General features: G+C 44.6%; 1 long non-coding RNA gene across 8 annotated transcripts in view; it reads left to right on the top strand.

Annotated features, from left to right (window-relative positions):
* The first annotated feature begins 18909 nt into the window (after positions 1-18909).
* Positions 18910-24096, top strand: part of LOC137378876 (uncharacterized) — a 56133-nt gene continuing 50946 nt past the window's right edge. For all 8 annotated transcript variants that reach the window (XR_010976694.1, XR_010976697.1, XR_010976696.1 and 5 more), the window contains exon 1: positions 18910-19023. This is a non-coding gene — a long non-coding RNA (uncharacterized lncRNA). The remainder of the gene's footprint in view (positions 19024-24096) is intronic.

The following is a 24096-nucleotide window of genomic DNA, read 5'->3' on the forward strand; positions in this document are numbered from 1 at the left end:
AGGTGGATATAGAAGGTTCAGAGGGGAAGTGAAAAAACAAATAAGAAAAGCAAAGAGAGAGTATGAGAAGAGACTGCTAGCATAAAAGGGAATCCAAAAGTCTTCTATAGGCATCTTCCTCTCTTTGGCCTCCTTGTCTCGGGAGACAATGGGTAAGCGCCTGGAGGTGGTCAGTGGTTTGTGGAGCAGCGCCTGGAGTGGCTATAAAGGCCAATTCTAGAGTGACAGACTCTTCCACAGGCGCTGCAGATAAAATTGGTTGTCGGGGCTGTTACACAGTTGGCTCTCCCCTTGCGCTTCTGTCTTTTTTCCTGCCAACTGCTAAGTCTCTTCGACTCACCACACTTTAGCCCCGCCCTTATGGCTGCCCGCCATAAAAGTCTTCTATAGGCATATTAATAGTAAAAGGTGATAAAAGGCGGAGTGGGGCTAATTAGGGGCCAAAAATGGGATTTATGCATGGAGCCAGAGGGCTGAGGTACTAAATGAATACTGTCCAAGTCATAGTGAAAGACAAGATAGTTGAGATACTGGATGTGCTAAAAATTGCTAAAGAGGAGGTATTAGATAGGCTGGCTGTCCTTAAAGTTGATAAGTCGCCAGGATCGGAGGGGATACTGATAGACATATGGATGGAAATTGCAGAAGCACTGAGCATAATCTTCCAATTCTCCTTGGATTCAGGGGTGATGTCAGAGGACTGGAGAATTGCAAATGTTACACCCTTGTTCAAAAAGGGTGTAAGGATAAACCCAGCAACTAAAGGAGAGCCTATTTAACTTCAGTGGTGGGAAAGCTTTTAGAAATCCTAATTCGGGACAAATTTACAGTCACTTGGACAAATGTGGATTAATTTAGGAAAGCCAGCATGGATTTGTTAAGGGCAAATCATGTTTAACTAACTTGCTTGAGTTTTTTGATGAGGTAACAGAGAGGGTTAATGAGCGTAATGTGGTTGAGGTGGAGTACATTCCAAAAGGCATTTAATAAAGTGCCACATAACAAGTGTCACAAAGTTCAAGCCAATTGAATAAAAAGGACAGTAGCAGCATGGGTACGAAATTGACTGAGTGACAGAAAACTGAGAGTAGTGGTGAAAGGTTTATTTTTGGACTGGTGGAAGGTAAATAGTGGAGTTGCCCAGGGGTCAGTGGTAGGAACCCTGCTTTTCTTGATATAAGTTAATGACGTAGACTTGGGTGTACAGGGCAGAATTTCAAAATTTGTGGGTGACACAAAACTTGGAAGTACTGAAACTGTGAGGAGGATCAAGAGGACATAGATAGGTTGGTGGAATGGGCAAACAAGTGGCAGATGAAATTTAATGCAGAGAAATGTGAGGTGATTTCATTTTGGTAGGAAGAAAAAGGAGAGGCAATATAAAATAAAGGATACTATTCTAAGGGGGTTTAAGTGCAAAGGGACCTGGGGGGTATATGTGCAGAAATCGTTGAAGGTGGCAGGGCAGGTTGAGAAAGCAGTTAATAAAGCATACAGGATCCTGGGCTTTATAAATAGAAATATAGAGTACAAAAACAAGGAAGTTATGATAAACGTGTACAAAACACTGGTGTGGCCTCAACTAGAGTATTGTGTCCAGTTCTAGGCACTACACTTCAGGAAGGATTTGAAGGCATTAGAGAGGGGGCAGAAAAGATTCATGAGAATGGTTCTGGGGATGAGGAACTTCAGCTGTTCTCCTTGGAAAACAGAAGATTAAGAGGAGATTTGAAGGAGATGTTCAAAATCATGAGGGGTCTGGACAGAGTAGATAGAAAGAAAAAGTTGCTGTTGACAAAAGGATTGAGAACCAGAGGACACCGATTGATGGATATTGGATAAAAAAAGCAACAACATCATGAGGAAAAGCTTTTTTATGCGGTGAGTGGTTAGGATCTGGAATGCACCGCCTGAGAGTGTGGTGGAGACAGATTCAATTGAGGCCTTCAAAAAACAGCTGGATACCTAGCAGAACAGAAAAGATTTGCAGGGATATGGTGAAAAGGTGGGATTGTGGGTCTAGGTAAGTTGCTCTTGCAGAGAACTGGCATGGACACAGCAGGCCGAATGACCTCCTTCTGTGCTGTAACCATTCTATAGGATGGATTTTGTTCCCAGCCCAACGTTAGGTGCCGTGGTGGTGGGGGGGTGGGGGGGGCGGAGAATCAGAGCGGCAGCGGCCACCACGGAACCCAATGTCGGGATTGCCGGGCCTGATCTTCCAGGTGGCAGGGAAGCTCTGTGGCGGCCCCTCCGTTGCTCTGTGTGATGGGACCCTGCTTTCCATATGCTAAATAGATTTTTGCATTAATTTAAATGTATCCTGCAGCAATCTTACCTTCAGTTCCCAATCTTCAGCGTGACATGTGGCACTCACGCGGCTTCACTTTCCTATGCAGGGAAAGCTGGCATCACTGAGTTGAGGAAGGGGTGAACTCTGCACTATTTGTATAGGGAAGTGGGGGAAGGGGGCAACACTGCATTTTGTTGAACTGTCTGTAGGGCTGGCAGCCTTTTAAAAATGACGCCTTCACCTGCTCCCACATCAGGTGACGCCGTGAATGGCATCGCCAATGCCACCCCGTCATGTGATTGGGGGGGTTTGCGGGGTGGGTGGGTGGTGGCCACCGTGAATATACTTGGCTGGATTTGACCAGCCCCACCGACGTCAGGGGTCGTGACGGGGGGGCCGGAAAATACTTGGGAGAGGACCGCCATGGGCCTCAACGCCGGGAAGGGCCCACTGCATTTTACCGGCGGCAGCGAGGTCTCGGGGCAGCCCCCGAACTGCTCGGTGGCGGAGCCTTGATATAAATATTTAAATAAATTATAATGAATGAATAATGATTGACCTTGTAACGACGGCCATCCCACACCGATATTCCGGCTGGTGGCCAGAACTCCCACGCTTTCAGATCTCCATTTGGAGATCCGAAGCGTGATACTGGTGAGGAGTGAATTTTTCAGGGCGGGGCGGTAGGGCTGAACAGCGAAAATGACCCCAATTGGTTGCAGGGATGATGGGAGGGGATTGAGGGTCAAAGGGAATAAAGTTTGGGGGGAAGTTCGGGATATAAATAAAAGTTTTTTCTGGGGGGGGGGGGTAGGCAATTTATGAAGAGATTATGGCGCAGTGGTTAGCACCGCAGCCTCACAGCTCCAGCGACCCGGGTTCAATTCTGGGTACTGCCTGTGTGGAGTTTGCAAGTTCTCCCTGTGTCTGCGTGGGTTTCCTCCGGGTGCTCCGGTTTCCTCCCACAGCCAAAAGACTTGCAGGTTGATAGGTAAGTTGGCCATTATAAATTGCCCCTAGTATAGGTAGGTGGTAGGGGAATATAGGGACAGGTGGGGATGTGGTAGAAATATGGGATTAGTGTAGGATTAGTATAAATGGGTGGTTAATGGTCGGCACAGACTCGGTGGGCCGAAGGGCCTGTTTCAGTGCTGTATCTCTAAATCTAAATCTAAATTACCCATTGCGGGGTGGGAGACTGGATTTAAAGTTGTATTAAAATTTTATTTTTATTTCCCGGAGACCGGGTCCTTTAAAAATGTAAATGTCACTGAAGGGCTTGAAGACCTTTAAAAATGGCACCGGCACCTGCGCGGTCACACTGGATGCCATTGCCGGGGACGGAGCGGCCCACCCCAACCCCCCTCTATGTCATTGGGGGCGGGCATTCTGCCGCCTTCATGTAAATGAGCCACCCTGCGAAATATCATGGCGGCTTAGCGGGGCGGCCGCTATTTTCTGCACCTACTGCCGCTCCTGGCAGCAGGACAACAAATTCCAGCCCTATGATTCTGTGAACTAAGAGATATCAAGCTGTGTTGGAGTGCGGAGAATAAGATTGCCCCAGCAACTTCCCTGCTTAGTGTTATATTAAGCATTCTTAACTTTTGAAAAGGCAATCCGACCCCTTGGGGTGAGCAAGTCTATGGTAATATTTATTGTATTTTATTTAGTGCAGTGTCTGAGGAGATATGTTTTCTTTAATCATATGCTTCTGTTCTGCCCATCACCTCCTCACAGCGTATTTCTATGCTGTGTCAATGATGAGTTCATTGACTTGGCTACAGATGCAGTGCTACATCTTTTCCTGACCACATAAGAAAGACTGACGAAAGGTCATCAACCTGAAATGTTAACTCTGTTTCTCTCTCCACAGATGCTGCATAACCTGCTGAGTATTGCCAGCATTTTCTGTTATATAGGAAGGGCTGTTGCTTCCCACCATTGAAAGGGTCTTCCTCATGTTGGTCCTAAGAATTTCAGTCAGTTTACTTTACCTTGTGGTAATTTCTCAGCAGTATTTACCATCTTTAAATGCTCATGATGAATGCATTATGAACACTGCTTTATATAAACTGATGTTCAAATAAACCATTAATGTACTCATTTACTTTGCTCTGTTTTGCATAATCAGTGTATGTCTGCATGAGGTGGAGAAAATTTAACTTTAGTGCATCGTGCTGAACAAAGGCCGCCCAGATGCAGGTCACATGGTACACGACTATAAACACAGTAAGACTCAAATTTAAGCTTAGTCTACAATGGTTACAACGATCACAGAATATATATAAACCTTGATTGTAATTCATTTGTTTTTACCTGTAAATGATCCCACTGTGTATCTTACTGGACAGTTTTACTCTTGCAGGGTTTGTGATCAAGTATCTGCCATCGAGTACAGTATTGACAACAAGATGATTATTTAATTCCATTATCTTTTGTTGACTTATATATATTTATTCATTAAATACATCAACCCATTTACTAAATTTTTCAAAAAGCTTCCTTTATTATTAATGGAAATAAAGTGGCTAGTTTTAACAGCAAAGTGTTAATGTTGACTCCTGCATATATAGGATTAATTTTATTGCTTTGATTCTTGGCCTCGACAGGATAAATGTCCATGTGCTATACACTAGAGTCAAGCATTGCATTCAGAATACTCATACTGTACAGGTGTGCAATAAATCAACTTATGAAAAAATAAGAATACACCATTAAGACTCCTGGAGCTGAATTTTATGGCCCCCCCACACACTCCGCCCCAGGGTGAGATCGGAGGCAGTGGGGCCTATAGAATCGTGACAGGTGGCGGGGGACAGAGCAGAGGGCCTTTCGCCGCCAAGCAATCTTGCTGGGGGCAGGATAGGCTGATGATGGCCTTCCCGCTCAGAAGCCAATTGAGACCCTTAATTGGCCTGTTAACAGCCACTTAAGGGCATCTTTCCACCACTGCTGGTATCTAACCAGCGGCGATGGATGCTTCCGACACGTGAGGAGTGCACCTTGTAAAACGAGGTGTTCTCCCTGCAGGTTTGGGTGGGGGTGGGGGGGGGGCCCATGGAGGGCCCCGACTGGGAAACAATGCACCTCCCAGGAAACCCCTCACCCTGGGCTTTATGACCACCCCACCACACCCCTTGCTGGGGCCTTCCAGACTGGCCTCGGCAACCCCACCTCACTTACTAGTGCTGGGCCTGGGTCCAAGCCTCTGCAATGTCAGCAGTGGCCACAGCTCCCGGTAGCGCTGCCAATACTGCTCAGCTGCAGGCCCTATGATCGGCCAGCAGTTCTGGGAGGTGGGATCCCCCAATTTAAAGGGAAGTGATCCCAGCTTGGGACACTTGGGTAGAAAAACAACGGAGGATCATTCCCGGAGGGGGCACAAAAAGGCCAAGGCAGGGATCCCCCCAACCATTTTGACCCAATGCCGGGAACTCCGCCTCCTCCACAAAATCCAGCCTTTGTTTTTTAAAATGAGATACCCAAGATTAAAATCCAGGGTAAGTAGCAAAACACATCACTAAATGCTGACTGTAAAAGGTGAGAACTGAAGTAAGTTTTTAGTCATGGTCTTATCCACGGTGGATTTGATTTCACAGCACTGAAGTGCTAATTTGACAATCATGACTTCAACAGGCTTTGCTTCAGTATGAGAAAGATGTCATCTTGTAAAGCAAATATAATCTTACTGCCAGCTAGGAGTGTAACAAATATTAATTCATTCAAAATATTCAATGCATCTTGCCCCATAGTAATAGGCACTCGCTTAAAACTCCAGTTGGGATATCACATAAAACTAGTCGTTTCTCATTTGCCTCTTATTATTTCTTACTGCCCTAGTCAGTGCCCTCTGTGTTCACCAGTTGAAATTTCCTAGGTTTATATGACAATGTTTTCATTCTATAGATTATAAGTAAATGATGTCACTACGTAGGATGTAGGCATCATACAGAATACTGTGACAGTTTCTGACTTTGAACTGTTTAGCAGCAAAAAACATGAACTAGCAACCCATGAGATGCAAGTTTTAGAAAATGGAGTGTTATTTTAATTGCTCTGAATAGAAATGCTGATTATTTCAATTTTCCACTAGTTAAGATTGTTCTATAGGATTTCATTAGACTTACCAGCAGAATGTTGGCCAATCCAGGATCATTTACAACAATGCTTTTCATGCTTCCCAAGTAACCATTTAAGTAGTCAAGTAATAGTCATTTGTCCAGACAGGAGGAATTTCAGTAGACCAGTGGATTAGTACAGCAGGTTGATTGACATGGTCATCTCTGAATTTTGAAAAGTTGATCAATAGATCTAACAGCAACGCCACTGAATTATTTTCTGTAATATGTGTAATGAAACCTCCAAGTTTGTAAATCAGAAGCAAAGATGAAATCACTATTTAACTTTTAAAAATTCTGTGCGTCAACTGTGTATATACTTTCCATTAAAATTATATTAAAATATTAATTTATTGGTTATTCTTTGGCCTCCTTGTCTCGAGAGACAATGGGTAAGCGCCTGGAGGTGGTCAGTGGTTTGTGGAGCAGCGCCTGGAGTGGCTATAAAGGCCAATTCTAGAGTGACAAACTCTTCCACAGGTGCTACAGATAAAATTGGTTGTCAGGGCTGTTACACAGTTGGCTCTCTCCTTGCGCTTCTGTCTTTTTTCCTGCCAACTGCTAAGTCTCTTCGACTCGCCACGCTTTAGCCCCGCCTTTATGGTTGCCCGCCGCACTGGCGATCGCTGGCAACTGACTCCCAGGACTTGTGATCAATGTCACAGGACTTCATGTCGCGTTTGCAGACGTCCATTGGTTATTACTGTCCTTAGATGTCACGATGTATTAAAAAGCAGCAGAACTTTTAGATTTTTGCTTTCCCACCAACCAATAATATTTCTGTACTTGGGATTGTGGGAGTCATTGACAAGAGACGTTGGGCAGAATTTTAACTGTCAAGTGGAGGTGGGTTTTGGTTGGGGCATGAGATTAAAAGCCTGAAAAGTGGCGTCAGCTCGAGAACCTGATGTGATCCCGCCCACTTCCGGTTTTAAATTGGGCGGATTTGCAGGTTAGCAGGGAACCCCTGTAAGTCATCACAATATACAGCTAACCTTGAATTTAACCCAACACTCTGGCTTTAACAGCCACCACATGAATTTCCCAAGCTGTCAGCAATTCGTCAGGATTAACCAGGTGAGAGCACAGCTCGGAGTGCTTGTTCAGTGCAACTGACAGGCTGGGAAGCCTTCAAACAGTGAAACTGAAGAGCTGCAGCCATGCCTAGGTGAGAGGATGGTGCTTACAGCACTTCTTCTGAGAGTGTGCTCTCAGTGCTTGACAGGTGATTTCCAACCTCTTGGAATCAGTTCACCTTTCTTGGACTTCACTCACCTTGATCTGTACTTCCCCGCTGTCAGCCTTCACTGCATGATCGGAACATCTTATGCTGCTCCATCTTGGATCTCTGATGAGGAACAAGAAGAGCAGCTCCAGCAGCACCAACAGCACCAGGACTAGCAGCAGCAGCAGCAGCAGCTGCTTTTTCCTCAGCACATGATGCTCTACAGGACAGATGGGATGGACACAGAGATCCAGCTCAAAGGAGGCAAGACCAGCAACACAGGGTCTACAGACAAAGGATCTGTTCTCTCGACATGTATAAGCACCAGTGCCTCATGAGGCTCAGGCTTTCATGAGAGGTCATTGCTGACATCTGCAACCTCCTGGAACAGAACACTTTCTCAATGGACCAGGAGGGCACACATTGCCAGTGGCCGTCAAGGTGGCTATCACTGTGGAGGCACTCTCCAGTTAACTGCCTCTCTCTTTACATCTCTGCTCTCTTCTGCAAGGAGAGAAAGCAGAGAGCTGTGAGTGTGAGAAATGGATTGTGTGGAGAGGAGGGAAGGATACTATTTGCAGAGGGAAACTGTGAGGCATGGGTGTGAGATGGCACAAAGATAAGGGTGAGTGTCAGCTTCAATCGCAAACAGGTTCCCAACCTGCTACAAGCCTCCCTGCTGCATGTGGATCTATTCAATTGAGATTCTGCCCATAGTGTGGAACAAATTTCAGGCATTCCAAGCACCTGAGTAAAACAGAATATGCTAATGATGGGCCTAACGCCTGTTTTTTATTTAGAGATACAGCACTGAATCAGGCCCTTCGGCCCACCGAGTCTGTGCCAACCAACAACCACCCATTTATACTAATCCTACATTAACCCCATATTCCCTATCACATCCCCACCATTCTCCACCACATCCCCACCATACTCCTACCACCTACCTACACTAGGGACAATTTACAATGACCAATTTACCTATCAGCCTGCAAATCTTTGGCTGTGGGAGGAAACCGGAGCACCCAGCAGAAACCCATGCGGTCACAGTGAGAACTTGCAAACTCCACAAAGGCAGTACCCAGAACCGAACCCGGGTCGCTGGAGCTGTGAGGCTGCAGTGCTAACCACTGCGCCACTGTGCCAGTTTCAGGAAACTGGACTGGCCTGAGCAGAGCAGACTCTGGGCCCGGCCTGTTCTACTCAGGTTTTCTGGGTGTGGATGCAGTCACCACTGCAAAGATAAGTTTAATTTTTTTTAAATTCTTATGGACCCTAGAGGAGCTGGAGAGCTCCTCCCAACTCTACAGCAGTCCTGCTGGCCACTGCCAGCTGCAAACACCCTTCCACCCACTACCAACACTTATCTGAGGGTCGCTGCTGGCTGTAATTGACACATGCTCCCCACCACCACCCTCTACTCACTGCACTTACATGAGGGTTATCGCTGGAGAGGCTAGCAGCATGAAACTGCAATGAACAAGCTACCTTTTGAGGTATGAGAGGCGCCGGTAGCTCACCTAAATCATTGAAATGAGGCCCAATTTTGGACCAGCCACAGGCCTCCCTATGTATCACCTGTGCAAAAATAGGCCCAGGCAAATTTCTAATCCATAACATTCATCCAAGTCACTAGGAGATAGGGTTTAAAAGAAACAAGCAAAGAAGGAGAAGTCGGAGTAGAGGTCGACTCAATAAATGTTGCACATTTTAAGTAATTTGACATTCTTACCTATTTTGATTCTTTTTTCACTTAATATAAAGTGCGCCCTGCCCTTTTCCCATTTGTTGAAAACTGGTTCTAGAGGTAGAAAATGTTGGCAAGACAATCTAGGAACAGACTGCTGTGCACAGATAAGATCTGCCATTAACAGGTCTTATTTGCACACAGTTTGAGCATGGCTTTCGGCCCAAGAAAAGGAGAAAATGTCACAGTAAAGCGCACAAACTGACCACCCAGTCAGATTCCTGCTGGCTCCCAGCCATTTGTCAAACTGTACTAATTAGGTTGAGGGGAGATCAAAATTCAAACTGGTTTGTGGACAATAACTGTGCTGGGGGCAAAAGCTATTATCCCATATGCAAGTAGTGTTCACACACCAGGGGCTTGTTGGGGGTTTGGGGGGGTGGTGGTGGGCGTGGGAGATGAGCAGTTCTGTATCACTCCATGCTTGTATATTTTACTGTTGTCATCTCTTGACTGCAAATACAGCAAATCCATCCTCAATATGCATCTTTAAACACTCCAAACCTTTGTGTCTTATTATAGATCTTGCCAAGATGCATATGTTTATGCTATCATTTCTTCCCCTGAACTTAAAAGAAGGATTTGTTTCAAGTAAAAGTAGGTTGCATTCACACTATCAGTCTTCCAGGGCAACAAGCCATGCACAGATAATAACAGTACAAACAGCTTGATGTTGCTATTTTTGAAGACCCTTTATTATTCACTGACTAACAGAGATTGTGTAGCCTGATGCACTTAAATGGCAACTGCTTAAAACAGGTAGCATCTCCTTAATTAACCAACATTAGAAGGCTAACACTAAAAATAGTAATTTCACATCATATCCTCAAAAGTGAGGGTTGAGAGCGTCAGAATGTAAAAAGGCTGTTAAAGATTACTCGGAGGAAATAACAAAGACAGATCATGTAGTGTTTAAAAATTTGTATAAGATGGCAATTTCTGCCTGAAGATGAAAATACTACCCATGTTTCTTATCAGACTAATCGTCTTGCATTCCAAATACATTTGCTATTTAGATTTATTGAGCATGCCACACCTAGCAACAACTGTCCTCACACACACTGTCTTCAGTGGAACATCAGTGTAATAGCACAGGGTAAAAAAATAAGTAGGTGCTGCACACTGAAGAGAGGGCGCTGATTACAGACCACTAATTTGTTATGCACTTCAGCAAATCAGCAGTGATTCATATGACAAATAAGGAGGAAAAATTAACAGCTGTCATGGTGTGATGTGTTAATTTCCTGACAGTCTCAGCACTGAAGCCAATTACTGATTTAAGGGCAGTAGAGAAAGCCCTGTTCGAGCTTCTAATTAGGCGCTTTCAGGACTAAAAGGATAAAAGTGAAATAAGAGAAAAAGAGTCAGGTAATCTGCACTCAAAAAAAAATATATATATATAGAAGTTGTACTCAGCAGGCCAAGTTAAAGTGTATTTTACTGTACCATATAGATACAGTTATACTGCTTCTGTACTGACCTAGTGCTGTATTGCTTCATGTAGTAATTCTTGGATACATCAAGCCCCAGGGTTTACATTGCCCTCTTATCCAATAGCCCAACCTACCAGATGTAATCTAATAATAATACCTTTGTTTAATAGTGTCAACACCCATTCATCATGGTGCTTCAGAGCAAGCAAACTTGGAACTTTAGTAGCTACACTGCTTACTGGGCATAACTATTTCAGAAATAGCTGCTAGAAATTGGGATGAAAGTGGACATCTGGTTGTTAGTCTCTGTTATCAAGCAAGTAAAAATAAAATGTACCAATAAGTCTCTCTGATCTTCCTGGGCGTTTCACAAGAATATCTATAACCTGTTTCATTAAAATCCTGATGTATTAAATGCTGGCACAGCTTTGTACATCTGCTAAACAGAGAGCAGAGCATGTCCTGTCCTGTCTTAAACCCTTCTTGCTGACAATGAAAAAAAGCAGTACAAAAAGAAACCCATTCTGGAGCATGTTTTCTGAATGAGCTGGGTTCAGAAGTTGCACCAACTGTCATCTTCCTTATCTGTTTACTTTATATACCCCCGTTCCTAAATTACTTCAGGAAGAATCCATAGTTAACCTAGATCGCCCGACACCCACTCATTTCATGTGACCAGGTGACTACAAAACATGAGCAAATGCACAGATTAATTTCATTCTTTAACCTTCCTAATGCATCTCCTAGCATAGAGTCGCAGACAGCAGATCATCATATGATTTATAGTAGTGACCGCTGCCTGCATCTCTCAAGCTAATGACACATACACTAAAGTCATTGATTTGTATGAATAGCCTCCGCTCTTCATTTATCACAATTTAATGTAAGAGTTTGCAATGCAGAAAAATTTCACAAGGGAAGCTTGGACCCACAGGACTGACTGCTGTGGTATTCCTGAGGTTACAAGTCATTTGCTGCTGTTTTTAAATGATGTTAACCCACAAATTTTCAGCAGTCATACACTGATTATAAGGGAACATTCACATAGTCACCTACAAAGCATTAGGCTCTTATTTCAGTATCCGCAGTAATGTTCAGCAACTAGTCTCGGTACATCATCTCAATTAATGCAGTACCTTTAGGGCCTTTTTCTGAGCCATTCTAACTTGGTTGTCCATTCTGTCATCAGCACCTAATCAACTAATGATGGCTGAAAATGAGAGAGGCCAATCCCAATAAATCCGTAAGATAGTAATTTCTCTCTTTTAATGCCCTTCTCCTTCGTTCTTCTTCCAGCACATTGCAGTAAATTAATGTCAGACTAGTTATTAGAATAGTGGTGCCACTGCAAGTATTCAAGCTTGATGCTCAAATATTTTATCTCAGCATTTATTTGTCCATAAAATAAAACAGGATTTATTACACCAGTCTCCTGTTTGAAGATCACCAAGACAGAAAATGTGAAAAGTCCCGACTATAAAGATATTATCCGATAAATGTAAACATGAATACCCATAAAGTGAGATGTCTCTCATGGATTTGTCTCCCTTCTCCTTCTTACTGGAGAATTTTCAGGAGTAGCAGATCACTGTGATAATTAGAGTCAAGTTTCTTAGGAATGTCTAAAAGCTATAATTTGCTGTATTATGATAATTATCTTTTAATAGTATTATGATAATTATTTTTCATATAGAAATCAACAACAACATTATAAAACGGTCTATTTAACATTCAGTGTTACTGGCATAAAGAACACATCAGCTTTAGTTACTGAAATGATGCATATAGAACAACACAAGAACAGACCCTTGTGGTGATGACAAAAAACATGCATTTATATAGCACCTTTCATGACCTAAAAAATCCCAAAGTGCTTGACAGCCAATGGAGTATTCTTAAACTGTAGTCACTGTTGTAATGTTGGGAAGCACAGCAACCAATTTGCACACAGCAAACTCCTACAAACACCAATGAGATAATGATGAGATACTCTGTTTACGTGGTGTTAGTTGAGGGATAAACATTTGACAGAATACTAGAACTGTTTTTGAATAATGCCATGGGGTCCGTTACATCCATCTGAGAGGGAAGGTCAGACCCTAGTTTTATATCTCATCCAAAAGATGGCACCGCCCAGAATGAAATGTCAGTCTGGATTATGTGCTCTGGAGTGGGGTTTGAACTCACAACTTTCTGACTCAGAGGTGAGAGTGCCACCACTAAGCTATGACTAACACAATGATGCTAGGTAGGGAATTCCTGGAGATTGGCCCATCTACAATGAAGGAATGGCTTTATATGTCCAAGTCAAGAAGCTGTGTGACAGTGGGCTGAATTTTGAAAGCTCGCCGCCAATCTCGACGGCAAGCATGAGAAAAGGCGTGGCACACATGCGACTTGTGCGCCGCTGAGCCGCCACGATATTTCGCGCGGTGGCTCATTTACATGGAGGGGGGAGCGCTCGCTCCCAATGACATAGAGGAGGCAGGCGCTTCGTCCCCGGCAACGACATCCTCTCCCACCCCAAAAAAAGTAAATTCCCGATCACGACCTTCCTCCCACTCCCCCTTAACGTTCTGCACGTTGACATTCAACCCCTTCCCACCATCCCCTCAACCAATAATGTTTGTTTTTGTCGTTCCCTCCCCCCGTCCTAACCTGAAAATTTCACTCCTCCCCCCTCCCCACTAGTGTTACACCTTAGAAGGCACGGGGATTGCAGCAACCGGCCGCAATATCGGCGTGGGATGGCCGTCACTGCAAGGTAAGTCATTAGTCATTCATTTTAATGCAATTAACATATTTAAACAAAGTCTCTGTTGCCAAGCAGTGCGGAGGCCGCCTCAAGGATCTTCCGGGTCCCCCTGCCATGACCCCCAATGTCGGGGGGACATATAAAATTCAGCCCAGTTGGTGACTTGGAGGGGAACTTGGAGTCTTCCCATGATATTGTTACTCATTCTTCTCAGTCATAAAGGTTGCAGAGGAGGCAAGTGCTGTTAAGTAATCTTGGTGGTTGCTGGACTGCATCCTTGATAAAAATGACAATTTTTAGATCAAAAATGCAAGTAATCTTGGTGAATTTTGTGCTGGCCAAGGTGAGAAACATTATTAATGCTGGGGAAGGGACCATGTTCAGATTTTTGGCATCCACTATTGCAGTTATCAGTATGGGTTAGATATAACATGGTTAGATGCAGTGTAAACATCCCTCTACTCTACTTCAACAAAGTATTTCAGTCTCTGCTTCAGTGTGACATTTTTCATTTCTCACATCCTGTAGTCTTCCTGAGCAGGTAGGCCAAGTTAGATCAGAATTGATATCTTCCTGTATTCCCCCAACAGCCAAGACTAGTTTGGGAATTACTTCAATAGGACCCTCTCAGCCAACATTTATTTTCATTCATTTGCAATGACTCCAACTACGCATAATGTTGTACATTTATTTGTAATGTAAATGGCTTCAAAAGTACGTTTCAAAAATAATGTAAGCAGTCAAAATAAGCAACTAAAACACATCACATTCTGTGACATTTAAAAAATTACATAGCTTTACAAAAATAAATATAGAAATTCTGATCAATGAAGTTCATGTCTAAATATTTAACACATTTCTAATGCATTCTTATGTATGCTATTTAATATAGGTGTTAACTTGTTTATTTTAAATAAGTTAACATCAGTGTAAATTTAGTGTCTGTGTAAACGTAGTACAAGCACACTAAGGGTTTGGACAAGGAATTTGTGAATTGGAATTTTTCTTAGAATTCAGTAGCATGAGTCTGCAAGAGTCCAAAAGGAGATCATGCATTTGTTTATGTATTCCATCCATAGTCTCCCTTTTATAAGAATCAGTTACTTGACACTATGTTAGTAAGAAAGAATTTATGTTTATGCTTGTACAGCAACCAACTAATTCTTTATTCTAGTAAAAGCTTGGCCAGAAGTGGAAATCTAGACTTCTAATTGAAAGCACTTGAAATTAGAACTATATGGATGAGGATTATTACCACGAGGTGAGAAAGAGGTCTAGGGTTCCCTTTCAGCCTTCACCTGGTCTTACTGTAACAGGGTTTAATTTTAAACACCCCGTGTTTTCAGCTCCCCCTTGGTGAATCCTTGTTCACCGCTTTCCAATTATAAGGCAAAGAAAACAGCACAAACAGGCTTTCTTAGCTTTAAAAAAGAAAAGTTGAAATTTATTAAACTTAAACTCTAATTCGGTTAATGCCTAGGGATACACGCTAGCATTCACATGCAATACACACATGCAAGAGACAGAAAAGAGCAGAAGAAAAATAAAGTGGAAAAGTTTGAGGCAATATCTGAAGAGTTGTTGTTACAGTTCTCTGAGCTCACTGTAGAGTTCTTGATTGTAAGTAGATCTTGCTTTTTGTTGGGGCCCAGTATTCTTCTTAAACCTTGTTCGCTGTAGGAGACTTTTCTCTCTTGAGTTTTGTGTGTCTTTAGTGGATTTAGAGGCTTATGAGAAAGAGATGGGAGCAGACAGGAAAGAGATATTCTCAGTCCAGGAGCAAACAGACACTCTGCCCAAACTGTTCATACAAATTCAAAAAACTCAGATTGCCCAGCAGGTTAGTCATGTGACTAGTTGGTTTGATCATGTCTGTTTGTGTATTCGGCCATCTTAGCAGTCAACCTGGAATGCGAGCTCCCCCACCTTCAACGTCTGGTGATCAGAAGTCCATTGTGGGTTGAAGGTCACAGAATGGCTCCTTTGTCCTTCCAAACAGCGTCTGCCAATATGCAAACATCCCTTCCAGCCATGGCCGATCTGTTCAACAAGTCCTCCTCTCTCTCCAGTAACAGTTCAAAATCAATGTTCATGACAAAATTACTGTGCCACATTCTTGGCAGGTGAGGGCCTAGCATGACAGGAGCTGCAATAAAACAGCTGTGAACAATGTTTCCTTTTATCTTTTTCACCAATTCTCTGCCTTCCAATCTATAATCACTCCCTCAACCTCTATTAAACTGATTAGTAGGAAGCAGTGCAGGCTAACTCATCCTCTGATTTTTATTTCCATAGGGAAACAACTGTCCTACACTTGGCAGCTCTCCCTCACTATCTGCCTGAGACTTGCAATTCACCATGTGGAGATTCCAGTGGAGGATACGAGGGATTTTATTTGTCTCAGGATCTGAATGTGCTGTGGCCTAATATAGAACTGGATATTGAAATATCAGTAAAGGCAAGGCAGTGGTACAGCACAGTACATTCCAATACCAATGAGGTACTGCATCATGGGGGACATTGAGCCAGATCTTGCTAGAAAAATAATGGCATGTAAATGATGCACACCATTATTAATGTGCAAGACGATAGCATGTTCAGGGAAGTAAGAGATACACCATTAGTTGTGAATCTCTAGAATTTGCTGGTCACTTAACACCACTCCACCATTTGCTTCACGCAAATGGTATCTCGTCCTTAGCATCCCTGTTATTTTTAAGAACTTGCTGGATTTGCATATTAATTACCCATTAAACTCACCACAGGAAGTTAAGAATGGTAATTAAGGGCATAAGTACCTTTTTAACAATGTTGTAATTGTTAAAACAATACCAATCAACCTCCTGGTCCTAAAAGAGATCAATTTAAATGGTTTAATCTCATTCCTGCATGTAGTCAATTGTTGTTAGAGATTATAAAAATGCAAAATTAAATGTTTTTACATTTTTGTCTTACTTTTCCATTTCGTTTCATTTTCTCTCTCTTAATCCAATCCTTCTTTCCCTCACTTTGGGTTGGATTTTTCCAGAAGGCAGGTAGTCCTGCTGCCAGGACCAAAAGTGGGTCCCGAGCCCAAACAGATGAATGACGGGACCCAGGCGGGATTTTACCCAGGCGGATTGAGAGGACGCTCCTATTACCACCATCCAATTTGAGGAAAGTGGCCCGCCTCCCAGAGCTGCTGGTCCAGTTAGAGGGTACTGATAGAGGTGGCTGCTGCTGAGGCTACAGGGAAAAGAAGAGGGCGTCTCTATGTTGACACGCCCTCGAAGTCAAGGTAAGATTTTATTTTACTGTGCCATAGCCAGGCAGGCAGGTCGGCCTCGGCAATCAGATGGGTGAAACCTCCAGCAGTGGAGGCGGAGCCTCGGGGTAGCCGTTGCTACCAGGGGGCCCCTCCATGTGCCATGGAGCGGCCATAAAGGAAGGCCCCCACCCCAGAATCCGCTGGGAGGCCACCACAGCTTACCTGGCGGTCTCCCCATGCAGTGGCCCTGTCCCAATGCGAGCAAAATGCCAGGGGAGCAGGACGTCGCCCTTAATTGGCCAATTGATTACTTCCAAAGTATAGTAACTGTTGAAATGCTGGTAAATGTGGCATGCAGTTTGAACACAGCCAGGTTCTACAAACATTAGTGAGATACGAAACCAGATAATTTGTTTTAGTGGTGTTGGTTAAGGCATAAATGCTGGCTAGATAACTACTCTACTCTTCTTCAAATAGTGCCATGGGATCTTTTGCACCCATCTGAGCAGGCAATTTAACATCTCAGTCAAAAGACAGCACCTCTGATAGTGTAGCACTCCTTCAGTACTGCACTGAAGTATTTAGCTTAGGTCATGTTTCTGGAGTGGAGCTTCAACCCACAACCTTCTAACACAAAAGCAAGAAGGCTATCATTGAGCCATGGCTGGCATTGAATTATAGTTTTCTAAATATGGTTTGAACACAGATTAGTATCTCTTCTCTATTAATACAAATGTTGGAAAGGCAGTTCCTGTTCTGTGGGGAGGAAATGGCACTGCTGAAAATATGACAGGCAGTTGTGTTTCATAATTTCACTATTTAAATGAATGCAAGGTAAAAGATATGACCTAATCTCCTGGTTGACTTTGGCATATTAATGAGGAAAAAAGAACTGATACATAAACTTGATCTGATTAAGACAGGAGTCCATCAATAAAGCAGGGTCACTTAACTGTGACAATAGAAGATTACTAATAATTGGTAAAACAAGAATGGCAGCCTGTTCTATGTGATCTGCATGCTGAAATTCCCTCAATACAATAAGGTTAAAATATCCACTGAGGTTGTATGTGTGCTCTCAATTCACTGGTGTACTTTAAAATATTTATTTCATAATCCTCATCAACTGTCAGTAATGCTATCTTCAATGCTTGAAAAGAGGGAAGGAAGCTGTAATGCATTTACTAAACTAGCATGTTAAGAATTTTACAGGCACGTATGAGAATGATTTGACAAAGATGGCTAATTTAAGATAAACAGCGTGAGGAAAGGAATGGGAATTGAAAGAAATTGTGGAAACATTCTAGTCACCTGATTATTCACTTCTTAAATCCTACCATTTTTCACCAAATGGCTCCGTATCAAATTTTCTTCCATAATGCTCCTGTAAAGCATCCTGGGATGTTTTATTAGGTTAAAGGTGCTATATAAATGCAAGCTGTATTTTTGTTGATTGGAGGGCTCAGCTCAATACTCCCTGGGATCTTTGTAATGTGCCATTTTTTGCTTTCAGCTGATGATGATAGTTCTAGCACGTACACATATGGTAACCCCGTGTCACCTTAATTGATTCACAAAAAAACAACTTCTATTTGTATAGCATCTTTAATGTAATAAACCATCCCAACACACTTTACAAGAGCGTTATAAAGCAAAGTTTGTCACTGAGACACATGAGTAGATATTATAGCAGACGAGTAGGTATAGAAATAGGAAGGGGCAAGGCCATGGAGAGATTTGAAAACAAGAATGAGAATTTTTAAACTGAGGCATTGCTTAACCAGGAGCCAATGTAGATCAGCGAGTATGGGATGATGGGTGAACAGAACTTGGTGCAAGTAAAAAAACGAGCAGCAGAGTTTTGGATGACTTCAAGTTTATGGAGGATAGAGTGTGGGAAGATGACCAGAAATGCGCTGGATTAGTCAAGTCCAGAGGGAACAAAGATATGGATGAGGGTTTCAGCAGCAGATGAGCTGAGGAACGGGCAGAGTTGGGCGATGTTACAGAGGCGGAAATAGGCATTCTTAGTGATGGTGAAATAAAACAACATCACAGAGCTCTTTTTAAATCTGTCATAAGATCTGCCTTCCCCTGTTGCACAATGGCCAAATGTAGAGCTCCAACTAGCTCCTGAGTGTAAAAAGGGTTGAAAATACCACTGGAGACTCAGGGAAGGATATTGGTCATTTAAAAATTGAGGTAAGGAAATACTGCTAATGACTCGCTGGTTAGCAGTTGATCTATGTGCAGGGCTACAGTGGCTTTACTTACATACAGTCTTATTTTGTAGGAAAACATATAAAAGCAGCTTCATGGTGCCTCACTTGTGAGAGCCTGTACATCCATTCCTCTGTTAATTCCAAGGGTATGAGTGTGGCTGCTTGGAGTATTAGCATAATTCTTACTTATTGATCTTACCTTTTCTGTGCTCGGTGGGAAAATAATACAATTGAACACAAATCAAGCCTGCTTACACCGATGTGTCTATTCTTGTGTCAGGAGAGAATGAGGCCCTGGATGGCCTGATGCCTGTACTGACGCTGCATAACTGCCATTCTGTATGAAACTATATGGTTCTGCATGTAAGTAGTTTAAAGCAGAGAGGGGAATGAAAGTGTTTAGTTGTATTTTTTCATTTTGATTCATTTCATTTATACCGACTGTAATTGCCACATAATTCTGAATGGTATTTAAGCTGTAACTTCTTCTTCTTCTTCTTCTTCTTCTTTGGCCTCCTTGTCTCAAGAGACAATGGGTAATTGCCTGGAGGTGGTCAGTGGTTTGTGAAGCAGCGCCTGGAGTGGCTATAAAGGTCAATTCTAGAGTGACAGACTCTTCCACAGGTGCTACAGATAGAATTGGTTGTCGGGGCTGTTACATAGTTGGCTCTCCCCTTGCGCTTCTGTCTTTTTTCCTGCCAACTGCTAAGTCTCTTCACCTCGCCACACTTTAGCCCCGCCTTTATGGCTGCCCGCCAGCTCTGGCGATCACTGGCAACTGACTCCCACGACTTGTGATCAATGTCACAGGACTTCATGTCGCGTTTGCAAACATCTTTAAAACGGAGACATGGACGGCTGGTGGGTCTGATATCAGTGACGAGCTCGCTGTACAATGTGTCCTTGGGGATCCTGCCATCTTTCATGCGGCTCACATGGCCAAGCCATCTCAAGCGCCGCTGACTCAGTAGTGTGTATAAGCTGGGGATGTTGGCCGCCTCGAGGACTTCTGTGTTGGAGATACCGTCCTGCCACCTGATGCCAAGTATTCTCCGGAGGCAGCGAAGATGGAATGAATTGAGACGTCGCTCTTGGCTGACATACGTTGTCCAGGCCGCGCTGCCTTAGAGCAAGGTACTGAGGACATAGGCTTGATACACTCGGACTTTTGTGTTCCGTGTCAGTGTGCCATTTTCCCACACTCTCTTGGCCAGTCTGGAAATAGCAGTAGAAGCCTTTCCCATGCGCTTGTTGATATCTGCATCGAGAGACAGGTTACTGTTGATAGTTGAGCCTAGGTAGGTGAACTCTTGAACCACTTCCAGAGCGTGGTCGCCGATATTGATGGATGGAGCATTTCTGACGCCCTGTTCCACGATGTTCGTTTTCTTCAGGCTGATGGTTAGGCCAAATTTGTTGCAGGCAGCCGCAATCCTGTCGATGAGTCTCTGCAGAGACTCTTCAGTGTGAGATGTTAATGCAGCATCGTCAGCAAAGAGGAGTTCCCTGATGAGGACTTTCCGTACTTTGGTCTTCGCTCTTAGACGGGCAAGGTTGAACAACCTGCCACCTGATCTTGTGTGGAGGAAAATTCCTTTTTCTGAAAACTTGAACGCATGTGAGAGCAGCAGGGAGAAGAAGATCCCAAACAGAGTAGGTGCGAGAACACAGCCCTGTTTCACGCCATTCAGGACAGGAAAGGGGTCTGATGAGGCGCCGCTATGTTGAATTGTGCCTTTCATATTGTCATGGAATGAGATGATGATACTTAGTAGCTTTGGTGGACATCCGATCTTTTCTAGTAGTCTGAAGAGACCACGTCTGCTGACGAGGTCAAAGGCTTTGGTGAGATTAATGAAAGCAATGTGCAGGGGCATCCGTTGTTCGCGACATTTCTCCTGTAGCTGGCAAAGGGAGAACAGCATGTCATTGGTGGATCTCTCTGCTCGAAAGCCACATTATGTCTCAGGGTAGACACACTCAGCCAGCTTCTGGAGCCTGTTTAAAGCGACTCAAGCGAAGACTTTCCCCGCTATGCTGAGCAGGGAGATTCCACGGTAGTTGTTGCAGTCACCGCGGTCACCCTTGTTCTTTTAGAGGGTGATGATATTGGCATCACGCATGTCCTGTGGTACTGCTCCCTCGTCCCAGCACAGGCAAAGCAGTTCGTAGAGTGCTGAAAGTATAGCAGGCTTGGCACTCTTGATTATTTCAGGGGTAATGCCGTCCTTCCCAGGGGCTTTTCCGCTGGCTAGAGAATCAATGGCATCACTGAGTTCCGATTTTGTTGGCTGTACGTCCAGCTCATCCATGACTGGCAGAGACTGGGCTGCATTGAGGGTGGTCTCAGTGACAACGTTTTCCCTGGAGTACAGTTCTAGGTAGTGCTCCACCCAGCGGTCCATTTGCTTGCGTTGGTCAGTGATTGTGTCCCCTGATTTAGATTCGAGGGAGGCGATCTTCTTGATGGTTGGCCAAAAGGCTCTCTTAATGCCATCATACATTCCTCTGATGTTTCCGGTGTCAGGGGCCAGCTGAATATGACTGCATAGGTGTTGCCAGTAGTCGTTTGCGCAACGCCTAGCTGTTCTTTGTGCAGTACTTCTGGCTGCTTTAAGTGCTACGGATGTTAACTCGCTGGGGGCTTTCTTGTAGTTCAGCAGTGCAATGCACTTAGCGGCTATGACAGGTTCCAGCTGTTCAAATGAGATTGAAACCAGTCTGCATTCTGCTTCACACGTTTGCCATAGATGGTCATTGCTGAGTCAGAGATGGTGTCTCTGATGTGGGCCCACGTGGTCTCTGCATCCCCTCCAGGAGTGTTTTGAAGGGCTTTTTCAAGAGAATTTAGAAACTTATGTAACAGCTGTGGATAAGAAATTCTGCTAGTGTTGATGCGCTTCTGCTTGGAGTGATGCAGATTCTTTGGTTTGAGTCTAATCTTGCTGCACACCAGGGACTGGTCGGTGTCGCACTCTGCACTGTGGAAGCTGCGTGTGATTTGAATGCTGTTTAAAGAGGCTCGCCTTGTGACGATGAGGTCCAGCTGGTGCCAACGATGTGATCTTGGGTGCCTCCAAGAAACCTGGTGACAGGGTTTCGTATGAAAGAACGAGTTGGTGATGCAGAGGTTATGATAGGTATACAACTCAAGCAGTCTCTGTCCATTCTCATTCATCCTTCCAACGCCATAGCGCCCAAGGCAGGAGGGCCATGAGGCATGGTCGGTCCCAACCCTTGCATTAAAGTCCCCCAGCAGGAACAGATGTTCGGTATTGGGAATGCTACTAATTATATTATGGAGTTCCTCGTAGAACTGGTCTTTAGCTTCATGTGGGGATGCAGAGTGTTGGTGCATAGATGCTGAGTAGGTGTACTGGACCATAAACGGTGAGCAGTCGGATGGACAGTATGCGTTCCGAGCCATTTGAAGGTGGCTCTATCATGCTGAGCAAAGAGTTTCTGATGGCAAAGCCCACTCCATGCTGTCTTGGTTCTTCAGGATCCCTACCCTGCCAGAAGAAGGTGTAGTCTTGCTCTGTTAGAGATCCGCTCGCAGGGAGGCGTGTCTCCTGAAGTGCTGCAATGTCCACATTGAGTCTACTGAGCTCGTTGTTAATGATGGCGGTCTTCCAAGAATCATTGATTTGTGTAAGGTCTTCCGACAGGCCAGGACACATCGTTCTGACGTTCCAGCTTGCAAAACGAAGGGCTGGTACCTTCTTTCCTTTTTTTGTTGTGCTGTTTGGTGCGGTGTTGCAGTCCACTTTTCGGGCAATGACCCTGAGCTCCAAGCACCCATTGAAGCAGGTGGATTGTGGCGGGACAGAACCTTACTGACTGGGGGTTGCCCAGTTTGAGGCGGGCGGTAGCTGTCCAGTGAGATGCGATGACCTCTCCCACCGACAAAGGCAACCCGTGGCACCCAATCTCTATGCCAATTGAGCTGGAATTATAACCCGTAACTGCTGCCTTCCGTGTTGTTTTGGTCGCTGTGAGGCGACTATGGAATGACCTCTCCATGGCGCAAGCCTGGGCGGATGTATGGAGGTTGTGAGTTGCCCAAGCGTCAAAACCCCCCTCTCAGCCTTTTTGGTGGGGTCCAAAGGAACGCAGAGCACGGCGTTTGGCACCGGTATGGCTGCAGGAACTGCCGGAAACATGCCAAAGGTGACACATGACCGCCTTCGGGGTTCCGCTCCAGATTTTCTGTTAAGGTTTACTCCCTTAGCCTTGGTCTCTCCCGAGCTGCCCACAAGGCAGTGGGATTGTTGGGGCCCCTGCCCAGGGATAGGTGGATGCCGGTGGGTGGAGGTGGGGGGGAAAGGGGTTGCAAGGGGTTAGGGGGGTGCGAGGGGGAGGAGTACAGTGGGAAGGGGTGGAGGGAAAGGGGTGCGAGGGGGAGCTGGGAAGGAGGCTGCAGTGGGGGGTACGGGCGGGGGTGAAGGGGAAGGGGGTGCGAGGGGAAGATGGTGCGAGGGGGAATCTGGGAAGGGGGTGCGAGGGCGTGGGGGAAGGGGTTGCGAGGGGGTTGAGCTGGGAGGGGGGAGCCTGGTGAACCTGTTCGCTTCCATCTGCATCGTCTTCGTCAACAGGTGGATCGCGACCCTGGCGAGCAGTCCAGCCCACAGCCTGCACGACCTCCTCAATATCAGCACCCCCCAGTGTACAGCATGGAAGGAGACCTTGCCTTTGTCGTACCTGACTTAGTTCAGGTACTCTGATGCAGCTCGAAGCGCATCTGCAGCGCAATGTCGGTGAATTCCTGCTGGTAACTTAATAGAGTGAAAAGCAACAAATTATATAAGGAGCAAATATTCAATATGCTCTTTCCCCCCTGATGATACAACAGTTTTGTACCATCCTTGGAACATTTACAAATAACATTGTAAGTAACACATGTTGTAAATGTTAGGACAGGCCCACTGGTAGCACTCTTGTCCCTGAACTAAAAGGTTAAGGGTTCAAGCCCTCTGCCAATGACTTGAGCATATAATGTAGGCCACCACTTCATTGTAGTACTGAAAGAAAGGAAGGTTACATTTATAGAGTG

Source organism: Heterodontus francisci, chromosome 17 (assembly GCF_036365525.1).
Source record: "Heterodontus francisci isolate sHetFra1 chromosome 17, sHetFra1.hap1, whole genome shotgun sequence".
Classification (NCBI taxonomy): domain Eukaryota; kingdom Metazoa; phylum Chordata; class Chondrichthyes; order Heterodontiformes; family Heterodontidae; genus Heterodontus; species Heterodontus francisci.